The sequence below is a fragment of the Pelobates fuscus genome, chromosome 1 (genome assembly GCF_036172605.1).
Source record: "Pelobates fuscus isolate aPelFus1 chromosome 1, aPelFus1.pri, whole genome shotgun sequence".
Classification (NCBI taxonomy): Eukaryota; Metazoa; Chordata; class Amphibia; order Anura; family Pelobatidae; genus Pelobates; species Pelobates fuscus.
Window position 1 is genome coordinate 375,712,337 of NC_086317.1, and position 20,679 is coordinate 375,733,015.

Here is a 20,679-nt window from a genome sequence, read left to right on the forward strand (position 1 = left end):
AATTAAGATTATTCCCATGTGATCCTAACCAAAACAAAGAAAACAAGGGAACAAACTGTAGATTATTTACAGGGGGAGGGGAGATTGGCAACAGTTAACATAGTCATCATTTCATAAATTAGATTTAGCTGTCATATGTATTGAAATTGAGAAATTAAAAATAGTAAATTAATGTCACAATATGACATTTATTAAATCCTAAACAAAAACCTGTTTATCTGAAAAAAAATGTTATGTTAATGCTGGAAATAACAACATGGATGAACTAGATTATTCTATGACACGTAACAGTTGTAAACACTACAAACACTTCATGTGAAAAAATAAAAATCAGAATCATTATAATGGCACATTCAGGATCCAGGTGTATAGGGGTTACAAGTAATTATCACAGATTGTAACACAACATTCTAACCAAAATCCCCAGCTGCTTCCACATGTAAATAACCTACATAATACATTCCAGTAGTACCCACGTAGGAGCTAAACTCTGATAACAACTTGAAATCACAAGGGATACAATATTAAAAAAATAGTACAGGTAGTGATAAATCCATCATAAATACAAATAAAGTGATAATGCAACATGGTAAGTTCTCACACAGTATAGTGGCTATTTAAGGTTATTTAAGTTAATTGTACATACTTCTAAATTTTATATATATATATATATATATATATATATATATATATGTCAAAAGCTTAGTTTTATACATATATATATATATATATATCTATATATCTATAGATATATATATATATCTATATATATATATATATATATATATATATATATATATATATATAAATAAATTCGATTTTCTTACCCCTCCTCTGTGGTATGTTTATTCCTCATTCTCGAGTTCTCTACCAGAGGCCTGGGAGTTTTGAGGGCTCTGCACAGTATCTTAGCTGTTCCTAGAACTGCACTCTTCTGGACAGAAATCTCAGATGTCCCACCTAGAATCTGTTGAAGCCACTCCCACAACTTGGGAGTCACAGTCCCGAGTGCTACTATCACAACGGGGACTACTACTGCCTTCTCTTTCCACATCCTTTCTAGTTCTTCTTTCAGTCCTTGGTATTTCTCCACCTTCTCCTGTTTCTTCTTCCTAATGTTATATAGTCACTGGATATTGCACATCCACCACGACTGCAGTCTTCCGTTCCTTGTCTGCCACCACAATGTCAGGTTGGTTGGCCAGCACTTGCTTGTCTGTCTGGATCTTGAAGTCCCACATGAGCTTAGCCCTGTCATTCTCAACTACCCTTTGTGCTATTTCCCATCAGGTCCAATCCATATTCTGTGCAGATGTTTCGGTACACAATCCCAGCAACTTGGTTGTGTCTCTCAGTGTATGCTGTTCTGTCTAACATCTTGCATCTGGCTACTAGGTGCTGGACTGTCTCAGAAGCCTCTTTGCACAGTCTGCACCTTCGGTCTTGCCTGGTGTGGTTGACTCCAGCGTCTATACTGATCCTCCTCTTAGCTCTCCCTTCAAGTTAGTGATATCCACATATGTCCATCCTTGCAAGCGCTGTCTTGGCGTCATACTTGACTCTGGCCTCACCTTTGAGATTCACATCCAGCATGTTACCAAATCCGGTAGATTCCATCTTAAAAACATAGCCCGTTATCTTATGCAAGATGTTACCAAGGAGCTTGTTCATGCTCTAGTAATTTCCTGCATGGATTAGTGTAACCCTCTCCTAATTGGTCTTCTCAAAAGCTATATTGCCCCTCTACAGTCTATAATGAATGCTGCCGCCAGACTGATTTTTCTCTCTAGTCGGTCCTCTCACACCTCACCCCTCTGTCAGTCCTTACATTGGCTTCCTGTATCATATTGGAGTCAATTTAAAGTGCTAACCCATACCTATAAAGCACTGAACAATTCTAGCCCCTCTTATATCTCTTCACAGATCCATAGGTATGCCCCTTCTTGGTCTCTCCACTCTGCCCATGACCTTCTCCTGTCTGTTGCTCGCACCCGTACAGCTAACTCATGCTTGCAGGACTTCTCGCGGGCGGCTCCCTTCCTATGGAATAACCTGCCTACCGCCATCAGACTCTCCCCTAGTCTTCAATCGTTTAAGAAGTGCCTGAAAACCCATCTCTTTAGGAAAGCTTGTGGCCTCTCAGAGTAACCCCTACCTTACATACCTGTCTATTGCTCTCTCCTAAAGGGCAACACTGTCCTCTCTCCTCCAGCTGTGTTGATGGTTTGGATCTTGTTCTTGCCATTGAGCTGGGACTTCAGGACCTGTCTGACTCTTTGGAGGTACTTGGATGTTGCTATCCTCCTTGCCTCTTCCTCATGGTTGCCATGGTACCCCCAAGTACTTGTAGTTGTTCTCTACATCTTCTATTTTGCCTTCTGGAACTTTAACTCCTTCTGTCATAATCATCTTCCCTCTTTTTGCCATTATCCCCCCGCACTTCTCTAGTCCGAACGACATTCCAATGTTCTTGCTGTATATCCTAGTTAGGTGGATCAGTGAGTCAATGTTCCGCTCATTCTTGGCATACAGTTTGATGTAATCCATGTAGAGTAGGTGGCTGATGGTAGCTCCACTCTTAAACCTGTATCACTATCTTGAGGATATATATTTATAAAAAGGTACTTATATTTTCCACACATGGCTTCTCTATTTTGATTTTATTTCTGTTAAATAGATCATGGCATGGGTAATACGTCACGTGGTATTGTACTGAGGATGTAGTTACTTCATTTTAAAACCTGGTAAGAAACATGTGATTGTTATGTCGTGATATGTAAAACCATAGCATTCAAAGATGGTTTATTTTCTTTTTCCCATCACTATATCCTAGTCCACCCTGGACAAAAATGACGATTTTCTGACATATTTTATTTTTTCTTAAAGGGACACTATAGTCACCTGAACAACTTTAGCTTAATGAAGCAGTTTTGGTGTATAGAACATGCCCCTGCAGCCTCACTGCTCAATCTTCTGCCATTTAGGAGTTAAATCCCTTTGTTTATGAACCCTAGTCACACCTCCCCGCATGTGACTTGCACAGCCTTCCATAAACACTTCCTGTAAAGAGAGCCCTATTTAGGCTTTCTTTATTGCAAGTTCTGTTTAATTAAGATTTTCTTATCCCCTGCTATGTTAATAGCTTGCTAGACCCTGCAAGAGCCTCCTGTATGTGATTAAAGTTCAATTTAGAGATTGAGATACAATTATTTAAGGTAAATTACATCCGTTTGAAAGTGAAACCAGTTTTTTTTTCATGCAGGCTCTGTCAATCATAGGCAGGGGAGGTGTGGCTAGGACTGCATAAACAGAAACAAAGTGATTTAACTCCTAAATGACAGTGAATTGAGCAGTGAAATTGCAGGGGAATGATCTATACACTAAAACTGCTTTATTTAGCTAAAGTAATTTAGGTGACTATAGTGTTCCTTTAATCGCTTGCAAAGTACTGGACATTTTTCAAACACATTATCATTGGCCCATAGGTGGGTTCTTTCCCAGCTGTTTTTTCCATCAGAAAATTTACAAATGTTCTCTTTAAAAGCATTCTAATCTAGGGCGGCTGGACGTGCCTCGTGTGAGCTCCGAGCCCAATCTTCATTCCGAGCCGGAATAATTGCACTCCAGCCAGCCAGGACTGGCAAAAACGTCTAACCTGATCCTTACCTCAGGAGCCAGCCGAGGTGCCCCGGGTCTGCCGCCCACGGGTGCACGGAGCGTCCACAGAGGGTGCCGGGAGTGAGCCCTAGCAGTGGCGCCAGATGGGTGAGGCGGCCGATCCCCCGCTCTGCGCGACCTAGTGCCCTCCTAAGCCTGTAATAGTGCCCTGTTCCCCCCCCCCCCAGACCGGTGGGGATCATCCCGGTCCACCCTAGTCCGCACCTGGAACCAAGCGACATACATTAATTTGCCCTAACTAGCCGAGCTATCGGAGCATATATAAAATGGCCGCCCAGCACAAGCCAAAAAGAGGGACCACAGACGGCCACCCACACTCTCACCCCCTGGAGACTTTGAACCGACTCTGCCTAAGCTTCTGCAAGGCTCTTCATGACAGGTGTTTGTCCTACCCTCACGCGGCTTGGGTGGTTGCCTCGTGGATCCGTCCAGCGACACGCCGCTGCCATTACGGAATCCCGCTACAAGCCTTCAGGGTGGCCAGCCTGCCAAACAAGAGCCGACAACCTAGACAGCGGAAAAAGGTCCCGAGCAAACTGGGCGCATACACCCAATCTCACCCACGCAGGTATGAGACCGCCGGGCAACCCCACAGGCCCAGCAACGCACCCAAACATGGCATCTCAGACCAGCAAGTCACTCGGTTCCTACCCGGGGCTACAGCAAAACACCACGCCACAGCACAAAAGAACATGGGGAGAATACAAACCGGAGAGGGACTCACACCCAGTGAAGTCAAGATCGCCTTACTGAACCCCCATGTTCAAGGTCTCTGTTTCCCAGACTTGGGAATTGGCTGACTGGACGCAGATCATAGATCAGTGAAGTCCCTACTAAGCTAGTGACTTTAATATCCATGATTATAATGCTGGTTTTATACAGTATAACTATTTTGTGTATGCTCGATTTGCTCTCAAGTTTACTCTTTATATACAGTACAGCTTTGCTAGCATAATGTCTTGTTCACTTGTTTATCCTCATGATATGATAACCATACTACTGTTATTACTACTATATGATCATACTATGCAGCAACACAACAACCCACTAGTTTTGTTTAAAGCGAAAAGGTCTAATCAGTTATGTTTTAAACTATACATACACTCACGCCATTACTAAGCATGTATACGCATCTAGGAACGCATCTATGGCGTATAGATAAGCCTGTACCTAAAAATCTAAAAATGCGCATGTAGCGCTGCCACTGTTTTAACTCGTTGATTTGCACATGTATGCTGTTGTGGCGTTCGTCAATATTTCTGTAACCACCTGCGCAACAAAAATAAAGAATTAAAAAAAAAAAAAAAAAAGCATTCTAATCTAGAACACAAAGGAATATAGGTACTCTGCTGGTGGCCTGGAGGAACTGAAAAATGGGCCAAATATTTAGAACGGACCAAAAGTTGCCAGCTGTCTTCTAGAGCAAGATAAAAGACTGCTAAACACACCATGACCACTACATTAAGCTGTAGTGGTTGTGGTGACTATAGTGCCTCTATAAACATGTGGAGAGATATCTTTTCCCTAGCTTTTTACTTGCACAAAAACAGCTGCGAACGGCTGACAGTTTCCTGTAATGGATTGAATTTTTCAATGGCATCTGAAAGTGCCGCTTGATTTCTGTACTGTAACTATAGCCTGAATAAAGCTGGTCTTCATAACTTGAATGACTCATACAGGGATCATGCCAGAAATGGAACTACTGTACAAATAAATACTGGAAGAAAAGGAACGCTTTTAATGATAAGGAAAGATTACAAAGCTTGACTGGCATTACCTGCTGTGAAACTCATGAAATTTGCTTTGGGACATGCTGTAGTTCAACTGATCCATACATTTCTGACTTCTTGCTTAAAACCACATACAATGCACCATAACCACTACAGGTTATTGTAGTAATTATACAAACATAGAATGTGACGGCAGATAAGAACCATTCGGCCCATCTAGTCTGTCCAATTTTCTAAATACTTTCATTAGTCCCTGGTCTTATCTTATAGTTATGTTAGCCTTATGCCTATCCCACGCATGCTTAAACTCCTTTACTGTGTTAACCTCTACCACTTCAGCTGGAAGGCTATTCCATGCATCCACTACCCTCTCAGTAAACTAATACTTCCTGATATTATTTTTAAACCTTTGCCCCTCTAATTTAAGACTATGTCCTCTTGTTGTGGTAGTTTATCTTCTTTTAAAGGACCACTATAGTGCCAGGAAAACAAACTTGTTTTCCTGGCACTAGAGGTTCTTTAGGTTCCCCCCACCCTCATGGCCCCCCTCTCGCTGGGCTGAAGGGGTTTAAACCCATTCAGCCACTTACCTTTCTCCAGCGCCAGGCTCCCTCTGTGCTGGGGAACTCTCCACCCCTTGCCGATGTCAGATCCGAATGCGCAGACGCGGCAAGAGCCGCGTGCACATTCAAACAGCCCATAGGAAAGCATTGCTCAATGCTTTCCTCTGGACATCCAGCGTCTTCTCACTGTGAAAATCACAGTGAGAATTGCGGAAGCGCCTCTATGTTTTCAGCTGCAGTGTTAAAACTAGAGGGGACCTGGCACCTAGACCACTTCATTGAGCTGAAGTGGTCTGGGTGCCTATAGTGGTCCTTTAAATATAGTCTCCTCCTTTACTGTATTGATTCAATTTATGTATTTAAATGTTTCTATCATATCTCCCCTGTCTCGTCTTTCCTCCAAGCTATACATGTTAAGATCCTTTAACCTTTCCTGGTAGGTTTTATCCTGCAATCCATGAACCAGTTTAGTAGCCCTTCTCTGAACTCTCTCTAAGGTATCAATATCCTTCTGGTGATATGGTCTCCAAAACTGCGTACAATACTCCAAGTGAGGTCTCATCAGTGTTCTGTACAATGGCATGAGCACTTCCCTCTTTCTACTGCTAATACCTCTCCCTATACAACCAAGCATTCTGCTAGCATTTCCTGCTGCTCTATTACATTGTCTGCCTACCTTTAAGTCCTCAGAAATAATCACCCCTAAATCCCTTTCCTCAGATGGTGATATAGGACTCTATCAAATATAGTACTCTGCATTATGGTCCAAATAAAACTTTGATACCAAACCTCTGCAGGTTTTAATCAAAGTGAGCAGTTTGACAAAAAACTGGGACTGGCCTGGCACCCAGAGATTATTTCTTCAACTGCCCTTTAGATAATCCAGATTATCCTTCCAAATCTGTGAGAACTAGGCAGCCTTTCGTTCAGTTCTTCAATAAGATAAATAAGATTGACATACAGAGTTATTTATTAAAGTGAGAATTCTAAATTAAAGGTTAAAGTAGACAAACTGAAAAATGAATTGACTTGGAGAATGTTTCTAATCTGACTATTTTGGCCTACAGTTTGAAATTCACTTTGAATTATTGGCTATTCTCACTTTAGTAAATAACACATATTGTTATTTATTACTAGGCACACAATTGATTGTTATTCACACAGTCAAACATAATCAGTGCCCTTTCAGAAGACAGTGTTGTGAGCTGTATTGTGGAAGACCTAATTAATATAGCCAGACATCAAATCCTACGATCTAGTTATAGTAGAAAGACGAGGGGTTCTTGGAAGGTGACTGCCATCACATGGTCCAAGAAACATTTACCATCAAAAATAAACTTGCTATACTTACAGTCCAATACTATACAATACGGTCCAATACTAGTCCAATTACTATACAGTAAAGAGGCAAAGGATGTTAAAACTATTAAAAATAAAGCAGTTTAAAAAAACTACAGAAATATTCTGGTTTTAATATAATTGTAATTGTATCTTAATTATATAAGGCTTTTCTTAGAGGGTGTAAAAAGAGCTGAAATTATTAATATTATTTTAAGACAGTACTGATTGTATACAGGAAACATACATCAAGAACAGAGCATACCATGTTTGGTTCAACAGCTGTTTGGTCATCCTTTGGGGGGGGTGGTGGTGGTTGCGGCATGTGTGTGTGTGTGTGTGTGTCTTTGTTGTTTTCTTTTTTTTTTCTTTTTTGAACGGCAAGCACTTAAATCAGAGCGAAAAAAAAATCAAAAGCTTAGCTAAGCTTGTTACAGCCTATTGACTTCCTGTTAGTAATCCACAACCCAGCACTTTTTCCTGCTGCATGAATCTTAATTTGTAATGTGCCCCATTGAGTACTGTTTATTAAATTGCACCCCATGGTTTTCAGATGGCTCTAATCAACATTAAGACTGTAGTTTATTACAGCAAGGTTGTATTGTTTGAAGGTTATTCATTGCCCTTACAATTAAAGCTAAAGCAGGGAATACAGGCATGTAAGAAAGTAGAGACTAATCTTTAAATGTATATATATATCCTATATATATATAGAACAGCAAACATATACAGTTCAGAATAGGAAGAGCACATCAGAATAAATCATGAAGAGGTTTGTTTTTGCTCCTTTAAAAAATAAAAATAAAAAATGACTGTGTGTACCTCCCTTTTTTTGTGCAACAGAGATCGTTTTCAATCCCCTCTATATAGAGCAAACATAATATACTGTGTACAAATTTGTATTTAGACAGCCTAACTTGCAGCAGGTACCCACTCACAGCACGATACAAAACAATTCCCTGTTTAAAATCAATGCAATGCTGGTCAGGTCTGAAGGTCTACGATAGGTATACAAGATTGATCCTGGCTGGGAAAAATATCACTAGTAATGAAGCAGCTCTGTCGTCTTATGCTTTATTGAACCATTACCTTTCTATACATTACCAGCTCAGCAATTTATTTTCCCCCTAAGAATTGCAATTTCCTTGTCTATTTTCACAATTCCTGATCTGGCGAATAACTCTTTTAGTTTTAGGACAAACACGCTTATTCACTTGACAGCATTTGATGGAAATGGACCGAGCAACTGAACATTTACAAATGTTCTCTTTAAAAGCCTAGATTTAGCAGGCCCAGGTCAGTTACCAACAATTCCATGTTAGTGAATTACCCAGTGTCCAGGTCCTGATTTAGGGACTTTGAATCAGAGTAGAAGATCAAATAGAAAATGATCACTTTATGATAAATGGTACATTATTTAATGGACGGACTGAGGCACTTTAATAGACCATATGTAAGAGTCTATGTAGTGATTGTAGAATATTGTCTCTAACAGTGAAACAAACTTAATTAAATGGTTCTGATGACTGCTGTCTTTGAGGACAGTTTTCAAGTTTTAAGTATGTCCGATTGGAAATACAGGAATTGATAGGCTCTAATATCAGTAGAACAAGGTGTCACTTGTAGAAGATAACTCCAAGCTGTGTGAATGAGTCCATACACACTGAAACCTTTGAATGAAAAGCTCAGACATAGGGCCAACTTTTTGAGAGTCCAAGGGTATAATTATCTAGGGCATTTAGTGGAACTGTAATACAGTATAACAGCAGAAAACTATTAGCAGTAGTGGTTACCACCATTGTGCCCTCTACTGATGTTGCCATTTGAATGGACTCAAAGAATTAATGCTGACTTGGTGACCTGCCATGTCAAGCAATGTCCTCCGAGTAAGGTCCTAGCTAGGTCTGTAGATTTACTCCTACCTACAGTATGGAGAAAACAGCTTAACCAGTAAATAGCAACAAAGTTTTGACTGCAACACAATGTGACAGGCATTTGCAGCACATCCACAGGACACCATATTATTTTTAAAAGAAAATAAAAAAAAACTGTATGTTTTTTTTCTATTTGCCACTATTTACCAAAACTGAGATGAGAATGGCTGCAGAGATTTAAAAACGCCATCATATGTAAAATGTTATTCCAAGAATACAACAAGAAAAAAATTATCTTTATTGAAAAAAGGGAAAATAACATTGCGCTAATTAAGGCTCTGTTAAAACATACATGGAATTATACAAATGTTAATGATAGATTCCCTTCAACTTTACTGCACTGTGGCTGGCAGCCAGACCCCCAGAACGACTAAGTATTCAGAGGCACGTGATTACTCTGCCTTGTAGCGAATTATCTCTGAATGCCTTCCTGTCTACTGAGGATGGCTCAAATCCAGCAACATGTATTTCAGAGTGATAATAAAAACAGGGCATTTAACAAAATTATATGTACAGCCACTGGAAAGCAGCTAGTTTGCAAAATATATGTGATGTAGCAAAACAAGCTCTTATATTATTAATGGTCTATATATTTTTTTCCAAAGCATAACTAAGATGAAGCTACAATACTAGACACAATCTGTAGAAGGAAGCATACATTGCAGTTAAGGAGAGCCAAGTTTGTCAGATAGGAAGACTTAGTCCAATTACCTTATATTAAATATTTCATCATAAAGAAGAAAAGTCAAACCCTGAGGCTGAGACTCACGCTGTGAGCTTGAATATTTAATCACTTTCCCACACCCTTCTCACATGTAGTCACCGGGATTCAAGCATCAAGCAGATGGCGATAAGACCAAGATGGTTAAGCAAGAAATTCGACTTAAGAATACATCACACGGTTTCTAGACTGGGTACACCATATTCTAGCTAACACGTTATATATTTTTAGAACTGTGTAATATGACTTTCTGTGAAATACAACACATGGACGCGAATGTATCAGGATTTAACCAAGCACAAGTGAAAAAGCACTCGAAAAAAAGTGCAGCATTGTAACAGAGTATGTCTTAAAATAATAAATAAGTGAAATATGTTGAATTTCAAAAAATATTACAAAGTTATATACGTTCTAGAACGTGTAGGTGCAGTTTTGAACTGAAATCCCTGTATATAAAACTGTAACTTATTCTGCCTTCTAGCCAACTTGAAAACAGACTTTTATGAGGCTAAATGCAGGGCAGCAAATCGATAGAGGGAAAGAAAGGAATAGCTTTATATAAGCAACACATTTACATCAGTGAATTGACGCTGTAAACAGCAATATTACCTGCCGAGTACATGTATGCAAGAGCTGAAATCAGTCATTATTTCAGCCATACGTGTAATTAATTTACCCAAGAGGTACCGCTGCGTGACTACATTAGTGCATCAAGGCCGGTCAACAGGATAACGTTGCAAGAAAAAGACACACACAAAGATGTGAATCCTCGTAATGCACTGATAAATAGGCATTAGACTGACAGACTGTGGGGAATGTAAGAGTTTGTGTTTTGATAATCTGAACGGCATTGGGGATGCCAAACAAGTTTACATTTTTTTTCTAAAAGTCTTGCTTTTTTCAAAGACAAAAGAAATTTACACTAGCTGTATTTTGTAATGAAGGCCAGGGGTAAAATGTATGCGGGGAACTGAGAAATAAAAAAAACTCCCCCGTACTCAACTCACACACAGCAAGAGAACTAAACTTTCAAAACCACACATTTGAATCTGTGCCACAGACCCTCCAAGCTTGCAGTGGTGAGTCACTTTCACACCTGTCTGGGCTTGAAAACATTGAATCCTGTTTGTTTGTTATTTTCTACTTTAGGATTACCTGTACCACGAACACATATTTTATAGAAGAAAATGCTGTGGATATCCACGCAGGAATAGACTCAGGGCCGATCCTGGGTGGGTGCACAGGAAGCACCGGGCCCAGGTCCCCGGAGCAGCGTTTATTTAGCAAGGCAGAGTAGGCACCTGATTATCCAAGACGGCAGGTGTCTACTCTGCAGCAGTATACCAGAACGGAGTGTGGAAGGAGGAAGGTGGCGAGGGAGCTCTCTCTGTGCTGATGATCTTCCTGCTCCCTTACGCGCGCTCTGTGGTGATGCCGTCCCCGCATCACTAAACAGTGCGAGGGAGGAGAGAGGAGCAGGAAGATCATGAAAGTCATTGGACCCCGGGGAGAGGACCCAAAAGACTCCTAAAGATATAATACAATTAATTTGTGAGTGTGTGTGCAAGACTGTGTATGTGACTATCATTAAGTGTGTGTGTGTGTGTGTCTGTGTGTCTGTGAGTAAGTGGTTGTATGTCTGTCAGGTGAGTAGAATCATTACCTTCAGCCTTTTTGCTGAGAACACTGTCTTTTCAGAGAAAATGCAGTGTTTACATTACAGCCTAGTGATAACTTCACTGGCCACTCCTCAGATATCTGTTAGAGATCCTTCCTAGGTCATTCAGTAACATTCAGTATCTCCTCCCTCTGCATGCAGACACTGAACGTTCCTCATAGAGATTCATTGATTCAATCCATCTCTATGAGGAGATGCTGATTGGCCAGGGCTGTGTTTGAATCATGCTGGCTCTGCCCCGGATCTGCCAGTGTCAGCCAATCCTATGGGGAAGCATTGTGATTGGATCAGGCTACCACTTCTACTGATGTCAGCAGGCAGTAGGCAGGTCTAGAGGAAAAAGAACCAGAGCTAGCAGCTCCATACTTTAATACAAGTAAGATTTTAAATTTTTTAGGGAGGCATGGGGGGACCAGGGTGGCTAGATGGTGGTTTTAACACTATAGGGTCAGGAATACATGTTTGTGTTCCTGAGCCTGTAGTGCTTCTTTAACAAATGTTAGCATCACTGTCTTACAGTGTGTTTCAAAGTGTCTTCTGTGAAAACAGTGATCCCTTTAAGAAGGTAAAATAATATTAAAGAGACGGAATTTAAAGTGGGATTCTCATATAACAGTTTTATCATATTTTTAAAGGGACACTCAACTGTTCAAATACAAAAATAGTAAATATATCCCCAAATAAATATTTAACACAGGGAGGGGGCTGCGGTGGATTAGAAACACAAAGTGTATCTTTAAGTGCTGTAGGGGTCTAGAGTGTCCCTTTAAAGTTGTTTATTCACCCCACACATATGAATGCACACGCACATACATTTACTTCCACTACCAGAACTGAGAAACAAGAATACGTATTTTAAGGATTTCAATGATTCCTTTATCATAGTTGTGGACTGGTAGTTTGATGCAACAGAATTTACATTAATGTATATTGACGTACAATTTATTTTTACAGATTTTTCAGAAATTGTGATTTTTCTTGGCTTATTAAAAAAAAATTAGACTAATTTTTAAATTACAATATCTTTAAAGTTGTAATCAAGAAGTGCTGCTTGAACGAACACTAAATCAACATTTTGAAAACAGAATGTATCATAGCTTTTAGTCAGACGCATATCAAAAAGCTTGAAAAACAAAATAGTAATAACATAAAAAATACAATATATAGATACATGATATATGGTATTAGAGCACACAAGATGGCCAGAAGCACTGACCAAGAGTACTGAATTTCTGCATTACACAGTGGCATAAACAAATCATCCTGCAGATTTGCTGAACCTTCAATTTTCACGTTAATGAAATTAGCATTAGACAGTCAGCGGTGTTATTGATTACATATGACCTACAGTTTGCTTCTATAATTAAATATCTAAAACAATTTCAAGCATCATGTAAACTTCTTTTAGCGTTAAGGTACCCTGTGCTCAGACATGCATTCAATGCATTCAATAGAGGCTCATTTAAAGGGTTGCTTGGAGCAGCACCATACCTGATTTTGGGCATGAAGAGAACAATTTTTTTTTTTAATTCTATATATTGGATACCCTGAGACCTCACTCAACTATATAGTTTCAACTTCACCTCAATGCTCAACAATTTCAAGAAAACCCTTGAAGAATGGAAGTTGCCTCACTTGCCATGGCGTTGCAGTGCTAAAAATGAATCTCTTGCCCCTCATCTTGTACCAGTTCCAAACATTTCCTATGCTGATCCCAGCAGCGTACTTTACGTCTCTGATGATTGCGTAAATCTGCACACCAAGATTGAAATAAACGCTCACACGACCGAAACGTGAAGGCGCTCTGGCAATCCCTGACTTCCAACTTTACTACCGGGCCTCCCACCTGCAACGTGTTCTGGAGTGGGTCAAGGACGGAGTAGTTAAGCCTTAGAAGGAGATTGAACAAGTTCAACTGGAGGCTTACTAAAAGCATTGGCATCCCCTCTCTACCCAATCACAAACAACCCAGACTTCACGCAGGGCATGGACCCACGGGCATTCACTTGCCTGACAACACTGACACACATTCAAGTAAGACATATGATGAAGGACAACAAAATCAAACCCCTTAGTGACTTCCTTGACAGCCCACACAATACCTTTCTACACAGATTGAAATCTGAACAGATCCGACAGTTGATGAAAAATATTCCACAGCACCCTGACCTCAACAGGACTTTGACCTCGTTTGAAACCTGGGGATAGACCCGGACCCACTCTTACACGCCATCTCCCACCTATACACTCTGCTCCTACACAATAAACTTACTCTACCTGTTCATGCCCCACCTTAGTGAATCTAACAGAGAAGTTGCAGGTGTATCAGAAGTGCTTAATCCGCAGTGATACACCTGCAACTTCTCTGTTAGATTCACTAAGGTGGGACACGAACAGGTAGAGTAAGTTAATTAATCACTATAATACATAAATGTTGTATTGTACTGGTGAACTTTGTCTTGAGAAAGGGTCGAGAACAGATCAGAAACGTTGATGTTACACTAATAAATTTGCTAATTTTCTTTCACTAAACAAGTCCTGTGAGTGAATTACAATTACAACATTCCATTTGGAAAAGCAATTGGATAGCAGTGAGTGCCCTCATCGAGAGAGAGAGAGAGAGAGAGAGAGAGAGAGAGAGAGAGAGAGAGAGAGAGAGAGAGAGAGAGAGAGAGAGAGAGAGTGTGTGTGTGTGTGTGTGTGTGTGTGTGTATATGTATGTATATGACCATTTTGTAAATTGATCTAATAAAGAATTTGATATTATAAGACCGGTGAGCAGCCATTCTACTTGGGATTCATGTGTTTGGAGCCCAGGCTATTTCTTGCACCCGGCAGTGAAGAAGTTAAAGAAAGTTGTTATTTTTGTCTTGCAATTTGATGTGTTCGCAAAACCTGTCTGTGATGGTTGCAGGTTGGTTTCATTTTCGGTACTTGATTGCTGTCACAACTACTAGCAACTAGTTAGGTCAATCAAAAACACGCACAAAAGTTTATTCACTAAAACCGAATTGCATTGAGTTATACACAGAAATACAACATTTAGGCAATATTAGGCGAGTTGTAAATTTTCTCCAATGCTTTGTTTACAGCTTATTTATTTTAGCTAAATATCAGCAATTTTTTTTATTTTTTTTTTAATTTGAACACTGACAAAGCATTTTATCGTGTGAGTAAATATTTGAAGGTTCAGCTCAAGCCACCTTAATTTAGTCTTAAAATAACACAGAGAACAATAAAGATAAGCTCTATAGATTTTGAAGTTTTGCAGCTTAAACTGACGTCTAAAAAACTCAATTAGATATCTACAAAAATAATATTGCTGCTTTGAGTAATTGCTTTCATAATTACACGTGAGCACTCAATTTTCTAACTTCTCCCGCAATTATTTTTCATAAGCAGAATCATTAAATGGATCTATCAGAAATGGTTACAATCAAATGTAGAATAAATGCATGTGACATTAAAGGGAATTGGCCATGTTTACAAAACAGTCAAAGCCTTGAGGCACCTTATGGCTAATTTAGCAGAACTGAGACAATGTTTCTTGTTTGCTGAACGATGTTCAATACAAAAAAAGTTACATTTATGCTAGGCTGTATGTGCCAAGTAATATTTTAATGTGTTGTTTATTTTGCATTAGGAAACTAATCAATACCTTTTAATTGAAGAAAGAGGACTGTCAGGAGTGAGGCTACTATAAAATATTCTGGATCACCAATTGTCAAAGTTTTTAATTCAGGGGATAGTCATTCTGGAGCCTTCCCTCCACGCTCCGTTGCTCAGTTTATAGGTTTGCCATTTTATAGACTACAAATAGAATCCCCTACCCCCCCCCCCCCCCCCTCTCACACACATGCACAATGAGCAAGGGCCCAGTCCAAATGTAAAATAACAAGTACAGAAATACATTTAAAAAACAAAACAAAAAACAAAGAACATATGATCCAGAGACACAAATCATGACCGACTGTCCTTCCAGATCTGGGAACTATGTTGGAAACTATGGTGAAGTCTAAAACTGCTGCGTGAAACAGAAATAAAATGAGAAACTCTGCATGCATCAATGTTGGCATGACGGGTTAATGCCCAATATATATATATATAAAACTGATAACATTCAAACAGGTTTCAGGCGCAGAGTGCTCATGTCTCACAATGATAGGCTGCGATTGTTGGCATATAGTTATACTAAACCCCACTCTCTGCACCACTCAATTACCATTAACCAAGTCACAGTGACCAAATGTTTGTTTACATTTCAAAGTGGAATTACTTATGGTTATGTGCAAGGTGAACGGACCCACAGATGGGCCTCTCATCCTTTCCATCCCCTCTCTACCCAATCACAAACAACCCAGACTTCACCCAGGGCATGGACCCACGGGCATTCACTTGCCTGACAACACTGACACACATTCATGTAAGACATATGATGAAGGAAAACAAAATCAAACCCCTTAGTGACTTCCTTGACGGCCCACAAATTACCTTTCTACACAGATTGAAATATGAACAGATCCGACAGTTCCTGAAAAATATTCCACAGCACCCTGACCTCAACAGGACTTTGACCTCGTTTGAAACCTGGGGATAGACCCGGACCCACTCTTACACGCCATCTCCCACCTATACACTCTGCTCCTACATGTCTCACAATGATACGCTGCGATTGTTGGCGTATAGTTATACTAAACCCCACTCTCTGCACCACTCAATTACCATTAACCAAGTCACACTGACCAAATGTTTGTTTACATTTCAAAGTGGAATTACTTATGGTTATGTGCAAGGTGAAGGGAATCAGCTCTGGGTAACAATGAATCTATTGGTATCTGTTCCACCTCTTGAAAAACATTTTGGAAAGCTCACGGTCTACTTGCACCATAATCACTAAAACAAGCTGTTGTGATTATGGTATTTGGACTATCTACTGATTATACACATATAAAAAAAAATAATAAATCAGATTATTACCATATATACCAAACTTACTGCAAACGTATAATGAATATATTCAAAATGAATGTTTGCAAATACCCTTGTGTTTTCTAAGAACTAATATGTACAATTCTTACTTTTATGACCTAAATAAGTAAACCATTAGCATCATGAAATGAATCACTACACGCCACCTAGAACGAAAGGGCAATGTGATAGATTATGTAAAGGCAGAGTTTCGTTGAATTACTATGCAATGTAATAGGACCAGAAAACTATACAGAAATTTTATGGCTTGAGTTTTTTAACTTGCGGCAACCTACATATTGCAAAGTAATGCCTCTGGGCGTAAGAAGCTTTACCCAATAAATAAATGTATAAACACAAACAAACATTCAGTCTTATGGTAACAAACTGACAAACTAGCCGCAGACGGACTTCATAGAGCTTACCTAGTATATTTCCAAACTAATCCAATGCTTGAGGCTTTAACCAACATTAAATATTAGCAAGGGTAGCAAGCATAGTATGGGTTTGTCAGATTTCCGCCTAATCCAGTAGAAACCTGATACTGCACTGGAAAGGGTTTGTAGTCCAATCAGAATGGTTAAAATTAATAGATGAGTTAAACGAGATTAATATGACAGCTAATTCACTGGGTATTCATGTATAAACATGTCTGTCTGTACACAGAAAAAAAAAACAAAGTAATTAAATTAATGACATTTAAGCTCATGAATATGAATCTCTACTTAACTGTCTGATAATTTGGATTATGGTTCCCCAAGTACCACGTATAGTATCAGTCACTATAACTGACTTGTTAAATCCCACAGCTACACCCATACACAACTACAGACACGTCACTATATCAAAGTTCTAACAAAGTCTTTCTTTTACCAAGTGAAGTACTGAGAGACAAGGTTCAATTTGTTGAGAAATGGCAGGAAATGTCTTAAAGCAGCGCTGTCACAATATTCACTTTTAATATCCCCCTCCCCAATTTTTAACTCATCAGTATCCCCAATCAGTGTTTATTTGCTCCACCCCCTGTCACAATTGTCAAGCGTGGAAAAAAAAAAAAAAACAACATAAGCCAAACCAGTCCCTACTTTGCCTTAACCTTTGAAGAAAAGAAGAAAAGATTGGAAAAGAGGAAGAGAAGAGGAAACAATGGGAGAAAGGTATGTTTGCGGTGATAGAGTCCCTTTAACAGCCCTCATTGTACACCAGCTGCTGTGGACAGCAAGAGCCTGATGTCTGAGCATTATGGGAGTTATGATCAATAGTGACAGGACCTAGTACTGCATTATTTAAATAATAATATATAAAGCTCATTATATGAAGGCATGACTCTCCATTAATATTGTCAGGTTTTCACAAACACATTATTACATTATCCAAGTATGCCTGTAACAAAAAACACATGCACTAATATCATGCATATGATAAGAAATGAGCAATCCAAGACAAAAAGCAGTCTACTTTTGTAGACGTATTACACTGTATAGTGAACATTGATTTAAGAAAGACTTGGTTTTAAATTATGGCCACTTGAACTGCCTCTGTGGTTTCACAGTTTACTGGGTTTAACCCCTTAAGGACCAAACTTCTGGAATACAAGGGAATCATGACATGTCACACATGTCATGTGTCCTTAAGGGGTTAAAGCCAAAATTAGAAAATTTATACAGGTTACCCTTTCTAAGCTTAATATCTGCTGGGAAGAAAAAGCACATTTAAAAAAAAAAACCAAAAAAAAAAAAACCTCAAGATGACTTAATTACTAATGACTGGAAACTGATTGCAATAATTCTGACTCAATCGTCAGACAGATTTCCCTGGATCAGCATTAAATTGAATGTACCGTAATTGTTGTAAACCTGGAAGCATACATTTTTTTGTAAAGGCATCCAGTTTTTTTCAATTACCGACGCAATCTACTCTAGACAGTCACTATAGAAGTACATGCTGGCGAACGGTGACACGTCTACCATTAGAATATTGGAACAAAATGACAAGACACACCTTTCAAATCCAACTAATAAAAGGGGGAAAATGCAGGGTAGCAATAATGAACCAGCCTAGGGGTTGCTTCTATTTTAAGAACTCCCTGTTAAAAGGTCAACCTATGTCAAAGTAGAACTACTCTCACAACAATGATAAACCACAATTAAGATTGATTTATTAACATTTTGGTTTTTTTCTGACATAGAATACTAAATAGTCCAAGCACCATAACCACTTTGTATGCGTATATAGTGATCATAGTGCCAGTAGGCTGCAAGCACCGTTTCCTGGCTCTTAGTCTAATCGTTTTCAAGTGTGGGTCCTCAAGACAGCTGCATTACCTGCCCCACTTAATCAATAAATTGTTTCTAAAATCTAGATTAAATCTGTATTGTGTGTGTCACTGGAAATTCCGCATTAGCTAAAGTTGAGCAGGGGGTCAAGTCATGAGTGCTGTTCAAACCGCCAAAAAAACTGATCGTCTAGCAACTTGGGACAGTGCTTGCAGCCTAATGGCACCATATCCGTTATATCAGCTTGTTTGTGGCTAGGCTGCCACCACCATTATAAAAAAAAAAAAAAAAACCTGCGTATTTCTAAATGTACAGAAAGGGCAAGGTTTTACAGCATAAACAACAACAAACTCCAAAACAAACAATCTATGGTTTGCCTTTAGAAATGTCATGACTGGGAAATAACACCACATGTGAGATTTATTTCCAGTAATTGGGTTTCCGATAATCAAGGTTATCTATGGTAGGGATTTCAAATTTTATTGCACTTTAGCTCTGAGGAACCTTACCTGTTATTTGTCTATGTGGAACGAATTGCCTAATTTAGTAAACAGGTGCTTTTTGTTGCTAAGTGATGATAATTAAAGTTCTTATGAAAATGCAGCTAAGTGTCTGCACCTGCCTGCCACTCTGAAATGAACATGTCCCACACATTGTGATCCGCAGAGACAATACACAGGCCAGATTTCACACTCACTCTTACAGCAACTCATCAGAAGCAACTACTGAAAACACAGTAGAGCACCCAGTGTCAGATCAGGTCACCTTTTACCGCTGTTTGTTACCATCAGTGTTTCTTGTTCAGCCTTACTTCCTGCACATTATTGAGATATGATTATGGATTCTTGAATGTAAAATAGGTGAAGTCAGGATGCAATTAGCCACATTTCCATATTTGACAATCTAATTACTAATTAGATCAACTGTGTAGATTGGTTTAACAGATGCTAAATATGGAAGAAAGAACTGTCCGTAAATGACAGTGTCACATTTAAATGACACCGTGAACATGCTGATGATCTTGGGAGGCAAGAATTCAATTTGGACAAATTTGTGAAGCCATTACCATCGAGGCTAAAATAATAATATCTGTGTACATTTACAACACAAGTTTATTACAGTATTCTCTCAGGGATAAATACTAAAGTAAGAATTGTCAGTAATTACGTGAACTAAAAAAATATATATTTCTAATTCTGGAGAGCTGACCAGTAATATGTGTCCTAAAATAATATGCTATACAAATTTCTCCAGAGTGTAAAATCTACACTTTCCTGTTACATCTCCACAGTTCCAGATCCACTAAATAATATCCAGTGTGAGTATATGTAAACATATACACACATTACAGATATACATATGAATGGACAAGTTTCATTTCACAATTTTACTACCAGGATTGTTTACTTGTAATAATATTTATGCTGCCAATTAAAAGCCTAATTCTGTATGGTTTAATTTACTAGGTCACTTTGAACATCATTAACCAGATCCTATGCTAATCATTGTAGAAAAACATTAAATCGGTAATATAAGCACCATAACAACTACATGTGGTTGCAGAGGCAATGGGTGCTGTCTAAAGCTTCTAGGTGAAACTATTTTTTTTTTTTTTTAGTCAAAACGTGGGGTCCTGAAACCTGTTTCAGTTCACATTAGAAATATTTGTTTTGTTCATAAATAAACAAACATGACACAAATATTGTCCAAATACGACAAAACAGATATTGCGGAAGTGGAAGTAAACTAAATGCATCTGACATCATTTACTTGTAACTTGTAGAGTGCTGGGG

The 20,679-nt window shown here is 39.0% G+C and overlaps 1 protein-coding gene across 2 annotated transcripts in view; it reads right to left on the reverse strand.

Moving 5' to 3' along the window:
• The window catches only part of ENOX1 (ecto-NOX disulfide-thiol exchanger 1), a 597,059-nt gene that overhangs the window by 414,405 nt on the left and 161,975 nt on the right, over positions 1-20,679 (reverse strand). The gene's annotated exons all lie outside the window — the stretch shown is intronic.